Source organism: Folsomia candida, unplaced genomic scaffold, assembly GCF_002217175.1.
Source record: "Folsomia candida strain VU population unplaced genomic scaffold, ASM221717v1 Fcan01_Sc033, whole genome shotgun sequence".
In the NCBI taxonomy this organism is placed as follows: Eukaryota; Metazoa; Arthropoda; class Collembola; order Entomobryomorpha; family Isotomidae; genus Folsomia; species Folsomia candida.
The window spans coordinates 51,623-72,745 of record NW_019091225.1 but is presented as its reverse complement, the minus strand read 5'-3'; the positions used below and the strand labels follow the sequence as shown (position 1 = coordinate 72,745).

The window sequence follows — 21,123 nt, the reverse complement described above, 5'->3', positions numbered from 1 at the left end:
TATACCAATCTACACAACATGTACACAGCCTCTCATATGTATCAGATAGTAAAAGAGAGAAAGAGTCAATAATGATTGAGCAGATGAATCCCCGGGTGATGCTTTAATACCCGTGTGGAATCCGCTCTCTCCGAATAAGAGAAAGTGAGATCAACTACAAAACAACGGAGTGAAAGTGAGACGAAATCTTAAACCAAGGACACGGTTCAGTTTACGATCGACAACGATACATTATGTAGAGTTTTGTACATTATTTTGTTCCTACCTCAAAAAACCACACCCCTTTTTTCTGATGGTGGTGGTGACCAGATCGCATACGTGCCATGACGCAGGAAGATTCTCATTATTACGCAATATCTGTTTGATGTGATGTGATGTGATATGATGTGAGACGACAAACAAGTCAAGACAAAATAAATATGCTGTGAGAGAGCGAGTAAACAAAATCCGCCATCCATGCGTCACATTACTTTCACAGTCAGACAGAGAACTTGAGAGGAGGAACCAAACCCCAACTTGGACGAGGCTGCACCTTTGTAAAGGAGAGAGAAATGGAGCCTTCCGACTCCTCCGAGGAGAAAGCCAATCAATCAATTCTCCATTAAAAGTCTGGTCTTTGCCCCAATCTTGATCCGAATAAGTAGCACATCTCTCCTACATACTACTTACTCCTCGGCGGTGGTGGTCTGGTGGCCGTGGTCGTGGTGGTGCTGCAGAGACCAGTGCAATTGTAATTCTCGCTCTGTCGTCCCAGTCAAGATTAAACTTTTGTCTCGGATTAAAACGGAAATTGCAGTTATCCAGAAGAAGACCAGAAGACGCTCAATTTCTAGGAAAGCAAAAACATGAAAACTTTTCCTCTCTTCATAAAAATTTAAAATGTTTTGTCCCAAACAGTCCTCAATTCTCGATTCAATGCATTGTATTACCCTAAATATGGGACGTGAATGGGGTGGGCTCCATTCACTTATATTCTGCTCGTAGCTTTCTTGTTATGGTCTCTGCACTCTCATTCACACTAAGGAATATTTTATTGGTGCATGATTATGGAGCCCTTGAGAGAGAGAGGAGAAAGCAGAAAGAGTCGTCCGGAAAGGGTTTAAAGTAAACAACACGACCCCATCAGCCCAACCAAAAAACAAGTCTTTCATACTTGCGTTAAACTCTCACGTACCAGATCCACTCCCATTCCGCATGCATTTATTCCCTTCTTCATCTCGGCCTCTCATTCCTCGGGTGAAGTAGTCTGAATGACAAATGTGCTTCGTGCGATGGGCTGACCATGAAATAAATCTGCTCCTCCGGTACGTATTTAAATTATTATTGGAGAAATGAAATAGGCGAAGAACACTGCTAAAAATCTGGTAAGTAGATACTCCGTACTGGTAATGATTTGGTAATAACTTCTTAACACCGGTTGGTACTGGTTTGTTTCTAAGTGGTAAGTTTTTCATTACTAAACGGTAATTCTCCTTATTACCGGAGTCATACTCCGGTCGGTAATGATTTAACACCAGTTTTGTAAGAGTGTAGAAGAAATCAAATCCTCTCCTCTCCTCGTGGTTAATATTTCTGACTGGATTTTGTATTATTTTCTTGGAAAGACAGCCCAATGAGGCCAGACCAGCAACAGTCAGAAGTGGTCGAAAATCTGAGACGGAGAGACTCCTCAGTCTACTTCTTTCTTTGTGAGCTGTCTCATCCCGTTAAAATATGCGAGAGACAAGAGAGAAATCCCGTCAAGGAGGAGAAAGTAGTACCGGTTTTTAGTCTGCCCACTGCGAGGATGAGATTGTGCCGAGGCAGAGGAGAAAGTACGACTCGTGACAGGAGAAAGAGTGGATATAGCGACGCGGCACTGGCAGCATTATGGGTTTGATGTTGATGTTGCCATTCACTCATTCATGCTTTCTCTCTCCCTCTTTCTTCAAGTCGCGTGGGGTAAATGCAATGGGTGAAAGTTATGAGAGGGAGAATGCTTCAAAAGTCGAAATGCAGATTTCGACCATGGCATAATAGTAGTCACTTCTGAGTGTTACTGGCTGGCTGGCAGTCAGTCAGTTATTCTACGAGGAGGGGGATAGCATAGCAAACCACAATTTGGCATGTTATCTCGTACCAGGACGAGGACGACTCCTCCAGAATTTTGTTGTCGTCTCATCCACTGCTTTCTTTCTTTTGCTCTACTTCATCCCAGAACCGCAATACCACCAAAAATCGGGATGCTGGTTGGTCGGTGGTTTGGTGGCCGTGTCACAAGGAAATTTAAAAGTGGCATCATTTCTTCAAATTTCGCAATTCTTCGGAGAAAAGGGATGGATAAAGAAGAAGAATGCGGCTTTGCTTACATTGCACCAGACCAGCGGCATGCCTCGCAGAATGGATAGTAGAAAAACGGATCGATTATTTTGCACTTGCAACGCATGACACGTGTGTTCTATTCCTTCCTCGCTTTCTCCACCAGCAGCACTACCAATTTCTAAAGTGAATGAACCGGCGGTTTTGCTTGTTGGTTGGGCTGAGTGAACGGGACCGACCGGCAATTTTTTCACATCAGGGCTAAACGGTTTCCTGCTTTGGTGAGAAGGACAGAGATGGATTGCAAAGTTGCAGAATCGAAAAAGTTTGCGCACGTGACGATGGTTGGATGTCTGGGTGTCGGGCAGCAGGAGCAGCAGAGGTTAATCTAATGCAGTCACTTATGTACTGCAGTGTTTTACAGGATGATGTGAACTGATGGTGATCTCGAATTTAAATGAAATGAATAAATAATAAAAGTAGAGAGAAAGCGTCACCGAGAGTCGAATATGGAAACTTTGTATGAGACTACACTTTTTAAAGAAAGAAAATTGTGCAATGGGTGCGGGGGTTCTTTGTCACTGCATAATCTACAAGGCTCCTTCACCTAGAAATCCGTTAACCTATAACGCCAAGAAAAAAATGGCAAGTGTAAAATAAATATTCTCGCTCTGCTTGCTTCCTCCACATTATTTTTGCTACGGCTTATACGGACCCAATAACCATCCAAAATTTAGTAGGTTCCATCTCAGCCACTTGACTCTCAAGCCTTTCTCCAGCTCGTTGTCTGATACATATAAACACACACCAACCAGGCTTTCTTAAAGCCCTCTCCACATTTGGCATAAAAACCAGTTCCTTCTTCGTGTTGTGCGAAATGTCTTTTTTCCTCTCCAACAAAAGGAGCAGACCTGAGAAATCTAATGCTAATTGAAATATTTCTTCTACTCGATAAATAAATTCTTTGAAATTTCTGAGCCCATTAAAAAAGTTCTACTTTCAAAAGCACAGCCTCACATTATTAGAAGAAGAATCCTTTCCAAGAAATAAATCGATACCTTGTGTGATGTGATGCGAGCCTTGATTTTCGGGCACATATCTAATAATACAGCAAACAATCCAATCCACTGTTGCAGCCTTTTGAACACACACATTTGCATACATCTGCCTCTGACAGGGTTGATTTGAAGTTTAGCGATGCGAGTGTCGTTACATGTCGAGTTATATTATTGACTCCTTTTTTGAACAGGTTGTGTTCGTGTCGCCGATTCAAATTCACGAACCCATAAATCGAAACTTTCATATTTTTCGGCACATATAAGCAAAAAATGCTCAGGACCCGCACCAACCAACCAAACCACTCTTTCTTCCCCTCATAACTCCATTTCACTCCGAGTGACAATACCTTTTCACATTTTTTACTGCCTTTTTCAACTAACCCGACCCATGCGTAAATAACTGGGGGCGATTCATGGTGGCATAGTCGTAGGTAAAAAAGTAAGTGGATTGTTATTCCTCCTCGTTCTCGTGCCATTTCTTCTTCCTCTTTCTCCGCACTTTACACGGTTTTCTCTCCTCTTTTTCCTCACACCGACCGAATCAAGCGTATTGTGTTAAATTATCGGTTGTAAATAAAGTTCAGTGCCGAAAAAGGTGTGCATAGTGGTATTTACTAGGATACGATACGATACGATACATGGATGAATTGCTCCCCCCAACTATTTTTTGTTGTTATTGTTGTGCTCAAGTTTTTTTTGAGCCGGAGTCAGGGCTTATGTACCCGGCATGGTTGCATGTCTGTATGACTATTACGCCGGTAAAACTTAACCAATGGACTTGAAGGTTTGCACACATGTAGAACATTCAAAATTAAGAATCGAGCTCGACGATGAGCAAAAAAATCTCTAGAAAAATAAAAAAGTCGTAGTGGTATTGCCTACTCATCTCAATTATTAGTTGCAACCTGACTCGGGCTATATGAAGTCTGCACTTTGTTTTTTCACTTATTGTCACTCCTTGAACGAGGAGAAATAACCAACAAATGGAGCGTATGTATGTACATACAAAAACACACCTTTGCCATCATGTTCTCATGATTTTGGACAAGATTTACTTTTCCTGCCTGGTTGTAATAAAATTGCGTTCTTCCGCGACAACACGGTGACTTTATTGGAGTTCAAGTTTATGAGGAACTATGTATGTACCCAAGTAAGTACGTAGTAAGTGGACAATTATCAAGTCTCACGAGGGCGAAAGTTAACGCTTTCAAATTCATAAGTGACACACGGACATGAAAGTGAAAATAGTTGTTGCAAAGTTGTTATCTAATCAGTTCAACGACTACGTACGTGCCTTTAAGAATGTGAAATATTTCTCAAGTTTGCCAAAACCGGGAGCAGTGTTTCGTATCCAAATACCTTTGTCTTTACCCTTATTAATGGCGCACCTTAAAATAATAAGTGTAATAATAATGCATAATCTTTTGTAATGGTTTTCTCCTCTCTTTCCGTGCATGCATTCATTCGCATTCTTCTTCTTTGCGACTCCTGATTGAGGAAACCTTCCCGCTTGTCTAAACGAACATGAGGCATACGTACTTGGCCTGAAGCGTTGGACGGAGCAGTGAAGTTTCCAGATTTCTGGAGAAAAGTTTTGGAAACTTCCACATTTATTGGTACTAACTACATGGGTTGGTTGGAGCAGTGAGCAAGTGGTGTATTACATATAACTTGCCTGCCCTCCCTGCACATGGATGGATGGATGGCGAGCATATAGTCGAAGGAGAAAGTATGACTCGAGGTGGTTTGGTTTCTTTGGGTGCAAGTAGTTGACTCTTGTGAATTTCGAAAGTCAAGTTTTTACTTCCACTTTACTTTGGTGGTGGTGGTGGGGCTGTCGAAAAAAGTACAAGTGTGGCAGTGGCTGGCGTATCTCCACCAATTGTGAGAATTTATGGGCAGAATTCTTCAAACTGGATTTGTTATGGGGGCATATATCACTCTTTCAATTTTTGTAATAGAGATATTCCACCAGACCCCACCAGCCGTTGCCACCCACCACCCACGACAAAACCAGACCAGTGATTTTATCCAGAATCACGAGAAATGTGCATGCATGTGCTTACACTACTTTCTCTCCTCTCTCTCTCGTGCATGGAGATGAAAACTCGGCCAAGCAACCAACCAACCATCGTCTCGTGAATTTTGTTACTGATAAAAGAGAAAATACATCAAATATAAAAATTTTCTGAATCCAGATTGTGGATTTTCTATTCCATCCTCCTCCTCGTGGGTGGATGTACGTACAGATGATGGTTACAACTTTACATAGCTTTAGCCTCTGAGAGGAGAGGATGATGAGAAGTGGTTATATGAACCCAATCCACCCACCCATCCAGCACCACCAACAACTGAGCAAGAGATAAAAGAAATCTTATTCAACATATCTTCAAGAAAACCGAGCAGCCAAAACCAAACCAAACTCTTTTCATCTTTCTCTATCCACAAACTCTTCAAATTTTCAACCCAACCAAAGTGACTGAACTCAAGTTGCTCTTTGGCAGCCAGGCGAGGAAGGAAAATACGGTTTGTAGTACCGTGTTTTAATCTATTTTTAAATATTTTATACCAAAAATAACCCTCTATTTTCACTACGACAGAATTTTACAGAAAAAAATAAAATCACCTTCACGACTTTCTTTTTCTCCAGGATTATCTTATCGATGAGGATGATCCCCCCGGAATGAAAGCGATCGACCCAACCGCTTCACATGCACGTTCACCTTTACTTACTCACATTCTACACATTTAAATACTTCAATAATGGCCGTCGTCATTGGCCTTGTTGCAGTTTCTCTCCCTTTGTTGCACCTGCTTTTCCCTTTCTTTTCTTTTTCCTTATCTATCTCGTTAACTGAGGAGCTCCGACGAGGATCCCATTACTCCTCGACTTTTTAGCCTCTTACGTTACATAGAGATACACATGTAATGCAATAGTCTCGCTTCTTAATAGTACTTCCTGGCATTGTAAAAAAAATCCAATTGTGCCAGCCAACCGGGTGCAGTGCAGCAGTTGGCTCCTTCTCACTCTCTTCTCATCACACCCATTGGGATCCAACCCTTCCTTTTGTTTCGCACTAATAAGTGTTCAAAACAAACCTGTTTTATTCTCACTTTTTATTACGCCAACTGAACAGCAGCAGCAGCAGCGGATATTGTATGATTCGCTACATATACGTATGTCCGTCTGGCATGGCTACTAACAAGTCTAGGCTACCAAATTGATTTTTTGTGTATACCTAATGCACATAAGTACATTCTGCTTGGACTCCATCCATAACAGCGCAGGTGGGATGGAAGGAGCCAGGTTCTTCTCCCAATTACACGTCTTTTCCTCTTCTCGCAAACGAGGATAAAAGTGATAGAGCTGCTATGTACTAGCTCTTCTAGTATTAAATTGCCCATTAACTTTGCACATCAGGTTGTCGAAATTGAACGAAATTATTGCAATTATTACTCCAATTTGGTACGAGGTTTAGTACGAGGAATGTGGGGTCGTGGGAATTTTTCTGATTGCATTAACAACCCGGAGAGTGAGAAAGTATAAAGACTTGATTAACTAAAAGTGTACATACTTTACTCTCCCAAATTGTGGGATATCTTCATTAAAAGCTTTTAAGCATGACTTAATATCCGACTAGATACGTCACGTAAATAATAATTTCAAATGAAATCACTAAATTCTCGTGAGAAAATTGTACATATGTAGTATCGCTTTTGGAATTTGGTTTGCAAAATGTAGACGGCTTTGTACTTCTTGCTCTTTGATCCCGTTTCGGCAATTTTTCCTCGGCGGTCTGATATCATGATGGAATATGCTTAGTTACCATTTCTCTCATCTGTCCGTCTCTCGATCTGCCTGCCTCCAACCATCCATCCGACCATGTTTACTTTCATTTTACTCTCCCCGTCCTTCCGTCCGCCACAAACTAAACTTATTCGTTCCATATGGATGTGTAGTAAGTGAGTCAGGAGAGAGAGAGAGAGATGATACGTAGACCGGGGAACACATTCCATTTTCTTTCTTTATCTTCGTCTGCTCCTTTCCCTTTTCATTAAGCCGGACTAAAAGAGTTTTCTCCTTCAAAGGGAAGAAAAGAACAGGAAATGAAAGAGATGGAGAACATCGAGAGAGATGGAGAATAAGAAGGGAACGTTAAGTTTTGTATATATTTTCTCTTCTTTTTTTGGAGAAAAAAAGAAAGGTGCGTCGAGTTTCTTCTTGCCCATTTTCTAGACATAGACATGTGTATGTGCATATGTACATCTTGGAAATTTAGATGTCTTGATCTCTCCTAATGAGAAAAACAACTCTGTTCATCTTTTATTTTGCATATTTGTGTTCCTCGGTAGATTTAAGGGTTGGTGGAATTAGTGGAATTTGTTTCTTCCTTTACGGATAAAAGTTGGGAAGAAAATGGAATTTTAGGTACATTTTTGCAAATCTCTTTTTTTTGGTAGAGTTTGGCCCCGTTATTAATATTTTGTGGTGATCAGTAATATTTTATGCAGCAAATAGGTTCATTATTGACTCTTAGGTAAAGTGAAATTGAGTAGTGAAACCTGAATTAAATGCGCAATAAATCTGGTTACATTTGCTGCAACGTTAGACGTTGTTTAAAGTTTAAGGGTTCGTGGAATTAGTGTAATTTATAATAGTTTAGTGGACGAAATTTTATATTTGCAAATCTCTTTTTTCTGTGAGAGTTTGACTCCGTTATTAATATTTTGTGATTATTAGTAACATTTTTCATGGTAAATACATAGGTTCATCAACAGTCGTGAGCGTCGTCATCGTTGAAATCATGCCCACTTTTCCAAAATACGATAAACCTGCTAACACAACTATTATCAGACACATTTTTTTTAATTTCAGAAAAAAAAATCCAGTTCATAAAAAAATAGATTCTTTGATCTTTCTCAGAATAAATCGTGACTTTCCATCTGCGAAAAGTTCTTGTTATATTCTCCTTTAATCTTTTTGTGTTTTTCTTTTTGCACAAAATTAATACCAAAGTCGTCTGTCTCTCCCTGTTTTTCGTGTCTCTCGTATAATTGAAATATTGTTAATAAGTACACATGACAAAGTCCAACTTTTTGTGAGGAAGGGAGGACATTTATATTTTGCACGGATCGTCATCTCTCTTCCACTCTACATACACCCCTCGCCCCCTTAACACGCAACACTTTAAAGTTTCTGAACCATTAATAAAATCATGAACAAGATACACAAACTTTTCTTCGTTGCCAGTTCCAGAAAAGTTAGCCGTCCTCATCGTCGTCGTATCACTTTATAGTTGGAACTCTTTTGAACAAAAATTTATTGTGATTTTAAGTAAATGTGCCTTTAGGCAGGAGAAGTTAAATTTATTCACGACAGAAAAAGATCAGAACAATGCTTAACTAAGCATAAAAGTTACCGGGCATGGTCTCAGCAACTCTTTCCGATTTTCCTCAGCCAAGACTAAACTAAAGCAAATTGTGAAAAGGTTGGTGTGTGTCACAGCGAGAAGTACGAAAACGATTTGTTCTTTGTTTTGTTCCCAGTAAACTTGGGGGTTTTTTAGCCCGAGTCGAAGCTTATGTAGCCGTCATGGTTGTCTGTCTGTCTGTCCATCGATTACGCGAAATTCTGAGGGCAAGCATAACATGCAAAATTACGAATCAAGTTCGAAGATGAGCAAAATCTCTCGAAAAAAAGTAGTAGCGGTTGTACCCACATTAAAAATAATGACAACCTAACTCGGGCTAAACGAACTCGAGTTGCACTGTGGTGTGTGGGTTTTTTCCTATATTTTTCTTCCTTTCCATGTTTCTCCTACATTGTTTTGTAACTTATACGGATTTCGTGGAGGAGTAAAATTCCCTAAATTGCATCCATTTTTACAATGCACTGCATTCCAGAGAAGACGAATATGCGGAGGAGGTGGCAATAAGAAGAGGAAGGACAATTCTACTGTAACAATCCACACTACGCAATTTAAATTCATTCCATTGCTTTGTCCCGGTTACTGTTCTTTAAGAATGCATGCACAATTGCCTCCTCCCTCATTCTTTCCCCCGGGTAAAAAATTGCATCTCTTCCTTCCTTAATATGCATGCACATTTCACTCAGGGCCAAGCATCTTGATCCGTGATGACATCGAGAAGTAAAATAAAACAAGAGAGGAGGAAAAAAACCTTCAAAAAATAACGAATCAACGATTTTTTTCCAAAAATGCCACAAACTCCGCTGTCTGCACCAACCAAAGAACCACCGTTAACCTCCACACATTTAGCACTTGGTAACTTTTTCCGTGACACAAATTGCCTCCAGCAAGTCGTAACATTTTGGCAGAAAGTGTCAGCTCTTTTAGACACACGAAACTATGTACGAGGTGGAGACCAGCCTGGATATTACACTCCTTCTTCTTCTCAACCTTTTCCTCCCCATGAAAGAAAGTGGGTTGCACACACACATACATACACACACACATTTATATTCTACTTAATAAAGCGCTTAGCAAGCGAATGTTTGAGATTTATGGCTTTAGTTTCTCTCCTCCAACACAAAATTATTAATATTGAAAAGGAAAATATTAAAACGGGTCGTGTGCTTTCACTTGGGCTCCCTCCGAATACATACATACATAAAGTAGCAGGCAGCCAGGCAGGCACAACTGGCTGGTGCTGGTGGTGCCTTATTCATTCATGAAACGGGCAAATTAAGCCACGAAAACCAGGATTCAATCGATAACGAGGTTTTTCATTATGATGAAAAACGAGGATTTTTATTACCGGGTGAGTGGCTTCGTTTCGTTGCACGGTTATCAGCCAGATTTCGACCGATTTTACATTGCAGAGACACACCCTTTCTTTTTCCTCTCCCCGTGTCCACGTTACGTTTTCGGCGTGACGTGCCTGTCTGGCTGTTTTTGTGTCAAATTGTGTTTTCATTTTTTTTACCACCACCACCACCACCACCTAAAATTCTATAGAGAACAAAGTAAAAGTAGAAAAAAGTGGCGACTCAATGAATTGGCAGATGCAGTTTGGCGTCGTGTGATTGACTGACTTGACATTATTGATTATGGAAAGCAGCCATTATCCGGGATGCGATGCACTGGTGTTGTTTATCTGGCTGCATTTCATTGCATTTTGGTGTAAATCGTGCCCGGTTTGTTGCAGACGGTGCGTCGTGTCGTGGTTGTGGTTCAATTTCAATTCTTTACATTTTTTCCACTCCATCCACCCCTTTCTCTCTCGTTTATAGTGTTCATTGCTCTACCACACATTTTATTGGGTTTTATTGACTATCAGAAACACGAAAGTTGGAAGAATAAAAAACAAATCACACACAATTGCTGCTGCTGCTCTTTCTCTGCATTTCATCAGTTGTTGTTATCGGGATGATGAAAATTGGGGAGTAAAAATAAAACGGAGAAATATCCATGAAATATGACCAGCCATAGTCAGGCAGTCAACATAATGGGGTAATGGACTCTTATTTTTGTGAAATTGAGCAGCACCAGAAGCACCAAAAGTTTGTGGGGGTACAAGATTTCTATGCACCAAGCAGCATAATCCACAATATTTCTTTTGTTATATTATTGCACCCATTCTCTGACTGCATCTGAGTCTGACAACTAACTTGGCGCAGGTCGATTTTTTTCTGCCTTCTTCAAAAACAAATTCAAGGTTCTTCCAGCCAACAATAAATTCATTTTTTGAAATATGTATGACAGGTCGAGTAGAGTCGAGTCGAATCAGAAATCAAAAATCCATGGCGGCCTAACTGTCAATCGAGGAGAAGCTTTTGATCAAGAAAAGCTTTCAGTATTTAGGTGCATAGGTAGGGAGTCAATTGGACCGAATTTATGAGCATGGGTGGTAAAAACATTGTCCCAATTGGTTCAATACACACCCCTGCGCGACACAACCTTTGACGGAATGACGGTGACAAAAAATGACATGATTTTCTCATTGTCCTGAAAGGGGCTCGATTAAAAGGATGAATTCAAAATATATTTCCCAGAATTAATAGGTACAGCTAAAACTACTATTAATATTTTTTCGTGAGATTTAAACCCTTAAAAATTACGCAACATTTTTTGGGGGGTTTCGTATGATTGAAACCCTTGAAAATTACGCAGTCACAACTACTGAACTCTGAAAAAGTGAGTGAGACCACGTTAAGAAGAAGAAGACAAAGTGCATTAGTAACCGCAAGAGAACTTTTTTAAGAAGCTACCACCTCATCCACTCACTAGTACCCCTCTGAACTTGGTCTTCCACTACCTGCCGACGACGTCGACATGACACCACGACGCGTCTCCTCCTGGTTTGCTTTTTCCTCTTCCTTTGCAGAGAGAGAGATCCAGTAAATCACTGATGAGCAAGACAACCGTGCCCAAAAGATGTAAGCCTCCAGCTCAACTTTGAACTTCTTGAGGTTCCTTCGCTGTCCTCTCGGCCATGTAAATTGTTACCAAGTGGCAAAGAAAGAATAAAGAACGAGACGAGAAAAAAAATGAAAAACTTTCAACTTTTTTAAACTAAGCAAAGAAAACTTGTTCTCATATTTATTTAGTCGAACCAAAAGATGAACTATAGTAGATTTTAGCTGCAGTTTTATTCCGACCCCTCCCCTGATTGTAATTTTGAACCACTATTATTATCATCACAGCATGTTAAAGTATTTGCCAATTCCGGTCCGGTTTTAATATTCACCTCGCATTTCATTTTATGTATCCGAATTTTTGACAAGGTTTGAATCGTGGTTTGTATTTCGAGGAGGAGAAGAACTCACTTTATTTAACCCATCCAGCAAGGGTTTCAAGTGATCTTGAGCAGTTTAATATACGCGTTGTGCTCAATTGTGTGAATACAAAGGGCCCTTGAGTACAATGCCGGGAACCCCGAGAGGGACGGAGAGAGAGAGAGATGGACCCTTTTTCATTGAATTGAATTGTGCAAAGCTCTCAAACTTTATGCCTCCACCGTTCCACCAGGTATACATACGTTAGTTTAGTATGCATCTGGTTCTATATGTAGGTAAGTAAAGTAGGGGAAGGTAGGCTGGACCATGTAAGTAAGCAATATTATTCTCATCATTCTTATCCTGTTGGTGTGGTGCTGCTGCTAAATAAAATTTGAATCGACTTAAACCTTTTAAACCGTGCCGTACTATGCACCACCAGACCAAACCAAGGATACAAACCAACCAACCAACAGCCCAGCCCCCAATTTGGCTTCTTAATGTGTCAAATGTTGATACTTTCCTTATTTAAGTAGTCGCAAGCAACTGATCCTTTTCGCTTCACTTCATCTCTCATCTTTCGCCTTGGTTGAAACGAAACTTTTTCTTAAAATTGTGAGAAATTAGACGCGGTTGGTCACTGGTTTCGTAACAAGGCCAAAAGTAAAGCTTTACTTTACATGTGTACAAAACCACCACCATCCATGGACCGACAGAACAGACTATTATGGAACACATGCAAACCATTTCGACTTCCTCTCTCCTTCCCAATTTAACAATTATTCGAATCAGTGAGTCATAAGGGTCATTCTTTTGCCTCTATTTTTCTCATCTCTCTCTTTCATGTCCTCTCACAAAATTTGGTGCTTTGTTGACAACGATTCCGCTCTTTGTTGGAAGAAATTCTTTTTGAAATTTTTGAATGAATTCTACATTTTTATGTGTCGGTTAGGCAGGAAAATAAGTAAATGGAATGGAACCACGTTGTCTCGTTATTTCTCTATACAGAAAAAAAATAAGACAGCACGACTACTTCCAAGTTCACCCTTACAAATAATAACATTGCCACTCTGCCACCAGACCAAATTCTTTGAAATGTCACATAAACTTGTGTAAACAGGAGGAGAAATGTGATTCTTATTCACTTTTTGAGCTGAATAATTTTATGGATCATTTTTCACCAGAAAAAAAAATTGAATGGAACACAGATTCGTGTTATATTTACAGTCTGTAAATTACAGTACGACTCGGGTGGCCTGGCCAGTGGAGGAAGTATGTGTTACACGATTGGTGGGTGGTTGACTGAGAATCTGCTAGTGACAATTTTTCGGTCAAGTACCACTAAACTTGAGCTTATCTCAATTAAACGCATTTTGCCATTATTGTGTACATGGGGCCATTAGATAAACACTCGAGAACAGTGTAACCTATTGTGGTTCTAGTTTCACTTTATGCACAACCACCACCGTGTCGTGTCATTAAGATAATTCCAAAAGAATGAATAAGATACGAAAAAATTCTATACGAAAATTGAAAGTATTAAAACTGACTGGTTTTCTAGCGCAACATTGAAGAATTGAGTTCGGCTCCTTTGATTGGATTTATCACGACTTGGTCTTGTCTTGTCTTTATGAGCTTTAAATTTTCCGTGGAGTCTTTCATCACTTGAAATTTTCATTCCCTTCTGGCAGCACCCACCAGAAGACCAGCAATGAAATGAAAGTGAAACATGCGTGCGTATGTACGAAAGCCAGTTAAAATAAGCAGACAGCAACAGAAGAAGGATTCCATTTCAAAAGCGAAATCATTTGATACTTTATCTTTAGTAATGTAATAAACGCTTCTTCACTCCACGTGGCAAGACTTTTCACGTCATTAATACATACCCCGAGTTCAACTTCAACTTATGCCAAGAAAAATAGTGCAAATTGACCCCAGAGAATATGCCAGCCGGTAGTACTTTCCTGCTAAATATGAGACATTCCGTAACAGCAAAAAATAATGCTTACCTGATGATTATATCCGACACAAAATGAGACTCAATAAACTTCTCCACTCGAATTATACAGTTCTCCTCTTCTGTCACTAATTTCAATAACGACTAAAGATATAAAACTTATTTTCTTTACGCACAGAATTTTGAAACAACACAAGTTTTACAATTTTTCTGACAGACAAGTGAGTTTGACGTTAATAATATTGCTACACACAGTTTTATCTATTTTGGTTAGGCTTAAAACCTAATGTGAAACAAATGTTGGATGGATTGGATTTTTAACTTTTTTCAAGTTTGTTTTTACGAGCTTTATGACCCACCCAAGGTCTGCACAGGGTGAAAAAAGGTGAAGATTTCGAGTCAGTAATACACTAACGCAGCCTCATCACATATGTTTCACGAGGCTATAAACATTTGCAAATGTTGAAATTGAACTGTTTACGTATTTTTTTCTTCCTCGCCGTCGTGATACTGATACTTTTTTAACGAATTATGATGACAGATGACATTTCAACCCTGGTTTGACACCCGGGCATAAAATATTCGCCCTAGTAAAAGTGCACAAAGTTGTCACTCACTCACTCGAACTAATGCAAAATGCGTGCTCACTCACTTACAGATTTATTGTTTCGTTATGTATTTTTGTTTGTGGTTGAGAATCTCTTTAAATCTGAGGAAAGTGTTATTTTCTTTCTCTATTTTTCGGAGATCAGAGGTTGAGGATAAATCAATCCCAGGGAACGAGAGGGGCAGGTAGAAAACCGGGAGAAAATTGACAGTTTGGTAGACTTTAGTGTTTTAGATCGGATCGTAAAATGGTCCTACTTCCGATTTCGTATTCACGACACGGGGCCCTTGTAAAAGGCGAATTCTGTTCTAATCCCGTGTATAAAAGGAGAAGTTAACTTATTTGTGTTCTTCACTTCCGAGATGCGAATTCAATTGACGGTTTGACACCAGAGTAATATTTTCACTAGGCTTTCACTCTGTCAAAAAAAATCTCACTTTCCCAAATTCGAATATTTTTCTTGGTTTTTTGCCTAATTTGTTTATTTTTTCGGAAAACTTTCAGCTCTACTTAATAAAGGACCTCGTTTTTTTTAGAGAAAACAAGTAAATGCCCGGATCGGAGTTTTTCTTGATTTATAAAGTTTAGTTGTATGGATTTTGTGCACAAAAGTGTGCTGTGGTTTGTCTCGGTTCGTGCCAGGCAAAGGTTTCCACTCAACTAAAAGAAGACTGCTCCGCGTTTGGAGAGAAAAGAAGGAAGAAGAAATTCTCTTTTATTTTATGTACTGATCGGACCTTAGGACGCTTACAACGGTTCGTGAGACGCTCTCCCCAGCGCAACTCGGATTCAACTGAGGGCAAAGTAATGGGAAAAGCCTGTTTTGATCACGATTCTCCAACCCAGCTCAAAACAGAACCAAACTTCTACTACTACTCTTTCCTACTTACAGCTTATGTTAGGCATGACCAAACTATGTAGAAAACTAAACTGCTCTTACGTACATACATAGATTGCTCAGTCGCTTCGCTATTACTCCTAGACGGATCGAGGGATGAAGGAGTGTTGAGTTTCAAACAAACGCTTTATTCTCTGACTGGCTTGGCTGGAAGGGGCCTGGACGATGGTGCAATACTTTTCGTGGTCTGGTCGCGTGAGGAGAGATGAGAATTGGATGCTTAAAAATCGTCTTATTTTACAAGAATTTTGTTCAAACAGCATTATCGCACTTTTCATAGCAAAGTAGTAATCTTTCACAAATTCCACTATTTTGTGACGCAACTATTTGACCAGTGTCCACCCACCCGTCCGAAAATAGCAGCAGACTGGACACCGGACTCTGAATATCTTGTCTCCATCCGTCCACCAAACATTCAAAAGAAGACGAGGTGGCTAACGAGAATCGTGCAGCAATTTGGAGTAATTTTATCATCTCATCATCCTGATGGCCCTTTCTCTCCGTGCCATGTTCATGTTAAGGTAGTGATGTCATGCATGATGTGATGTGATGAGATATCTCCCCACCACCACCACCACCACCGAATGATATCCATTATTACACAACCAAGATTGAGGAGTTACAGATATAGCGTCATCATTATTACCACGACCAAGAACAAGAAGAATAATAGCTTTACCCAAGTTTCCACTACTACAAATGTTTGTGGGAGTGATGACGATACGACGATATAATATTCGAATTGGGCTGGAATGTCGCCGCTGCATGTTCTTTCCATGCATCTAGCCTGCTTTTTCTCGTTCGTGATTTCCTTCCGAATTCTCTCAGGACGAGCCTGGTTTCGTCTCAACCTTCAAACCACGTTCCCATCGCGGACAATTATTGTCTTCGAGATAGAATGAATCCAAGCGTGCCCGATGCATGGCAACTTTGTCTCCGTGTGGAAATGTTTTATTATTATTGCTCGTCCTCTAAAAACATGACATGGCACTACAGCAGCATTTGAAAATCATGGGAGAACGATTCCTCTACTCATTCATTCATGGATACATAAATTTGGGGACGAACGAATCCTTGCAAACTTGGTCAATACATTGTTTGTGTGCATACATTTCGTCGTTAATCCCTTATTATTCATTCACAATACGTAATAAGGTGTATATTCGAAATTGTGTGCGTATATATTTCGGTTGGACGCCTTATGGGACGTGGATGTGCATGCATGTGGTGGTGTTGCTTTACTGTGTATGTATTGTGTTCATGTATGCAAAGTGGCCAAATAATAAGTACTGCTAGGAAAGGGTTGAGAGCACTGTATGGATTTGGTCCGAGAGAGAGAGAGACATTTCACAACAGATTTATGGCCTCCTCGTTCTCCTTGTGCATTCATTTTCCCATCAAGCCCAAGTGATTTAATGTGGGAAATCTGTTTCAATCAAAGTGCAAATTGGGTGAGTAATTTCATATGCAAAGTAAAGGTTACACATGAGAAAAAGAGAGTGTGAGGGACGTGGCGTGTGGTGTTTTCTACACTTTTTGTGGTGGTGCTGCTTTCTCTGCTACTTTCTAATAAATAGAAATATGAAGGAGCAACTAATAATGGAGGTCTCCCAGTGTATGCTCTCTTGATTTTGACTAACAGTGTGAGGCGATCGCAAATTTGATTAGTATGAAATTTGCATATATGTTCACGTTTGGCAGACATATTTGCAGCCAACAGGAGAAACCGTGCGGAAAGTGTAACATTTGTCAACTTAGGGCACATTTTCTCCTCTTCGAATGCAAATATCCTGCAAAACCTGTACATTTGGATATCGTGTCTTTGCAAATTCGTGATCGATTGATACAAATTTGCCCAAAATCTGATAGCATACGCTGTGAGACCTCCATTGTAAGTCTAACCACCCACAAAAAATGGGAACGATCTCATTATTTAAGAAGCAGGGCAGCAGGAAAGATATTATTCAACACGGTTCATCATTCATCTACCCTACACAACAACCCGAGATTTATGGCTTTTAGTAAAACTCACTGAATCGGATTAGTAGTCAGTCGGTCGGTTGGTTGGTTGGTTGGTAGTGGTTTGGTCGGATAACTAAATCAAAATTCCGTTCCTTCAGGTTTAGCAAACATCTCACTATTGCAAAAACAACTTCCTGGTCCAGTCTTTCCTTCGAAAGAGCACCGTTTCGCAGTTAATGTTGGAGAAAACCGCGGCTGAGCCGAGATAACTCATCTCCTTCACGGGAAGGAAATCAGTGGGGATATCGGGTGAGATGATGGTGATGAGAGAAATGTTGCCCGTCTTGTGAGACGATTTATTTCTCCAGTTTTAATGCCCCCAATTTAACCTGAATAAATACATCAGCCATTTAAATTTCTGTACAAAGTTGCAAAGTAGACCAATTTTAGGAACATTTCTCTAATCGCAAGGCCATCAAGAAACTTCGCAGTACATAAAATGTACGAAAAAAGCAGGATTTTTTCCCCGATTTTTTCACATTCTTATCTTCTGTTCCTGCTATATTATCGTCTACCTGATTGTCTACCTGCCCTGATTTTATTACGTGTGCAGCCCGTAGGATGACGATGACGATGATCATCATCTTCCTCTTCCTCCCAGAAACAGAAAGTTTCCCCAAAAAACGTAGGAATTGGATCAAACCAAGTAAACAACAAAGGTGAAATAGAACGTAGCCCTATTTCGAATCCAATACCATTGAAGAAACCAACACGTCCGGAAAATCAAGCAGGAATGAATTGACTCCCAGTTTCTGTGCTCCTGGTTTTGATTCCGGTCTGGTTTTCCTACATACCTTCGCATCATATCATCCACCATTTATTTATATTTATATTGTATTGCGTTCCCATTTCCATAAAGTTTCTGGCAAGTATTTGCACTCTGAGCACATATTCCGTACGTACCAAAGAATACCTTGCTGCTTTCCTTCCTGGATGGATCAACGTGGATGTGATTCCATTTTATGGGCTTTCTTCCTTCTCATGATCACGCATTGACTGACTTTGAGATTTGTCACCTTTGGGGTTCGAGATTTCATTTCGTGACTCGCAGCAAGCAGATTTCGCTTCATTTGTAATGTGTCGTCGTAGTCGTCGTAAAATAATGATAATAACTTCGACCCGAGGTTATTTGTTCCAAAATTGGCGTGAAGTTATTACCTAATTTCGCCCCGTGTTATTTTCACGGGTGGAAAAACAGTAAATAATGCGATTTCAGGTACCTATTTAGCACTCGGATCATAATAATAGGTAGCTTATTTATTTTTGTCCAACCAAGGTCCGTCCACCCGTCGTCAAAAATATCAACAACCTCGACCAAAACCACTAACTACTTACCATTGCCAGGGACGAATAAGGTACTTATCTCCGTCATCCACCTCTGTACATACTTACTCCCACCACCACTTTCGGATAAAGCAAACCACAACAAGAACCGCACAGCCGAGCCACGAAACGAATGAACAAACACTTTTCATCTGAATCCTATATTTCTCTTTCTTCTGTATTACTCAATCCTTCCTCTTGTTGTTCAATTGACAAAGGATAAAAAAACTCGAGAACCCATAAGTTGGGCTAAATGTCTCTCTCTCGGATTGTGTCATTTTACACCAGATTTATGATACGCTGCTCTCAGGAGGGGAGCTTGCGAGGTTGATAATAACAGATCCTGATGCCCTTTGGATATGTGATAGGGACCCATGAGTGTACTAAAACCCTGAAGTGGTTTAACTCCATGGCCACATTTGCGCCCGCCACACCCACTCAAAAATACCCAAAAAACGCTTTCACTCCAGTTTTCACTCACTCAAAACCTCGCCAAAAATCCAATTTTACTCGGATTTTGAAATTTCTTTCACCATTACACTCCCAGATAGTTGCTTTCTTCAATCCAATATCAAACTCAATTTTGCTGATGATTATTTCGCAGGGATAATTTGCGTTGTTGATTACTACAACAATGCTCATTCAGAATTTTAAATTTTAAAAATACTAAAAATTTCGAAAATATTGAGTTTGATATTGGATTGAAGAAAGCAACTATCTGGGAGTGTAATGGTGAAAGAAATTGCAAAATCTGAGTAAAATTGGATTTTTGGCGTGGATTTGAGTGAGTGAAAACTGGTGTGAAAGCGTTTTTTGGGCATTTTTGAGTGGGTGTGGCGGGCGCAAATGTGGCCATGGAGTCAAACCACTTCAGGGTTTTAGTACACTCATGGGACCCTACCACATATCCAAAGGGCATCAGGATCTGTTATTATCAACCTCGCAAGCTCCCCTCCTCAGACCAAGTCTTGTACTTTTTAAGAGAGAGAGAAGAAAAATCCGATCAAGTGAGAGCATCAACTATACTTTTTCCCAATTGTTGTGTTGCTTGCTTACCTCGGAATCCTCTTAAATAAAGAAAAGAGCGAAATCATTGTTGCAAAATTATTCGAATTGTTGGTCCACGGATCCAAGTGCTGAGCAAGTTATGGGTTCAATCCTATTTTATTTTATTTTATGTCATGTTACACCTTTCTTACAGACTCGAATTCTTTCATCGATTGAATAGTATGCAGTCAGCCAGCGACAACGAGAATTCTGTGATACGGCACATTTTTTACCTCACTCCCCAACGACGCCTATAGTGTCAACATGTCAGCAAAGTTGATGAGCGTATGGGCAACAACGTTGAAACAAAGATTAGACTTTCGGCACGACTCTCCAGTCCAAAAAGACAATTTGTAAGTGTAACAATTTACAATTGTTTTGTCCTCGTGGTGTTTGTTGCTGGCTGGTGACGTGCAAAATACAGCAGGGGAATTTGTAAACCTCGTGAGGAAAGTATTGTCACGGACATTTGCAAGTTTTTACGTCAACACTTGTTTGGCATTATCCACGTCGGGAAAACTTATGGGTATTGGTCATACGACAGTTTAGACACGCTGGACGAATGGGACGCTAATAAATTTGGTGGGTAAAAAGTGAACAATCTTAACAATTTTTCTCCCAGAAAATTTTCTGTTTTACGTGCAAACTGAATTAACCATTTTTTTAATGAGTGTATGTATCACTACCAAAACTCATATTAAGCAGACACACCCACACACACAAAGTGGCCGCGGAAGCGTAGGTGGGGACAGGAGGACAATCGGTTATTCGATGTCCCCATCATCTCCCCATGTTATAAAATCCCTCCTTCCCCTATCCTACAATGTTAATGTCCCCCCGATGTCCCCACGGCTTCCGCGGCCACTGCACACCCAGCTTCTTCTTCTACTTTACTTTTGCCATCAAACTTGTCGTCAAACTCTGGAGATACCCTTGATAATCAAAAGCCTAGTCCAGTCACGAATCGGGACAAAAAATAAAAACCAAATTTATTTTACTCCCTCAATTCCCCACTGACTTTTTGGTAGTGCTCATTCTTTACATATTACCAGCAACAGCACCACCGTTCCAAAATGTGTCGAATCTTCTACAACACAACACCAAAAGTCGAAAACAAACAGAATGCCAGGCAGATCGAGACGACGAAATACGAGAAACAAAGTAGTGGAGGAAACC

General features: G+C 40.1%; 1 protein-coding gene across 1 annotated transcript in view; it reads right to left on the bottom strand.

The window, feature by feature from the left end:
* LOC110860504 overlaps positions 1 to 15,446 on the bottom strand; it is a 114,355-nt gene extending 98,909 nt beyond the window's left edge. Inside the window, exon 1 of the mRNA XM_022109559.2 lies at positions 14,103 to 15,446. The gene's annotated coding sequence lies outside the window, so the exon portion shown is untranslated. The remainder of the gene's footprint in view (positions 1 to 14,102) is intronic.
* Positions 15,447 to 21,123: the final 5,677 nt, after the last annotated feature.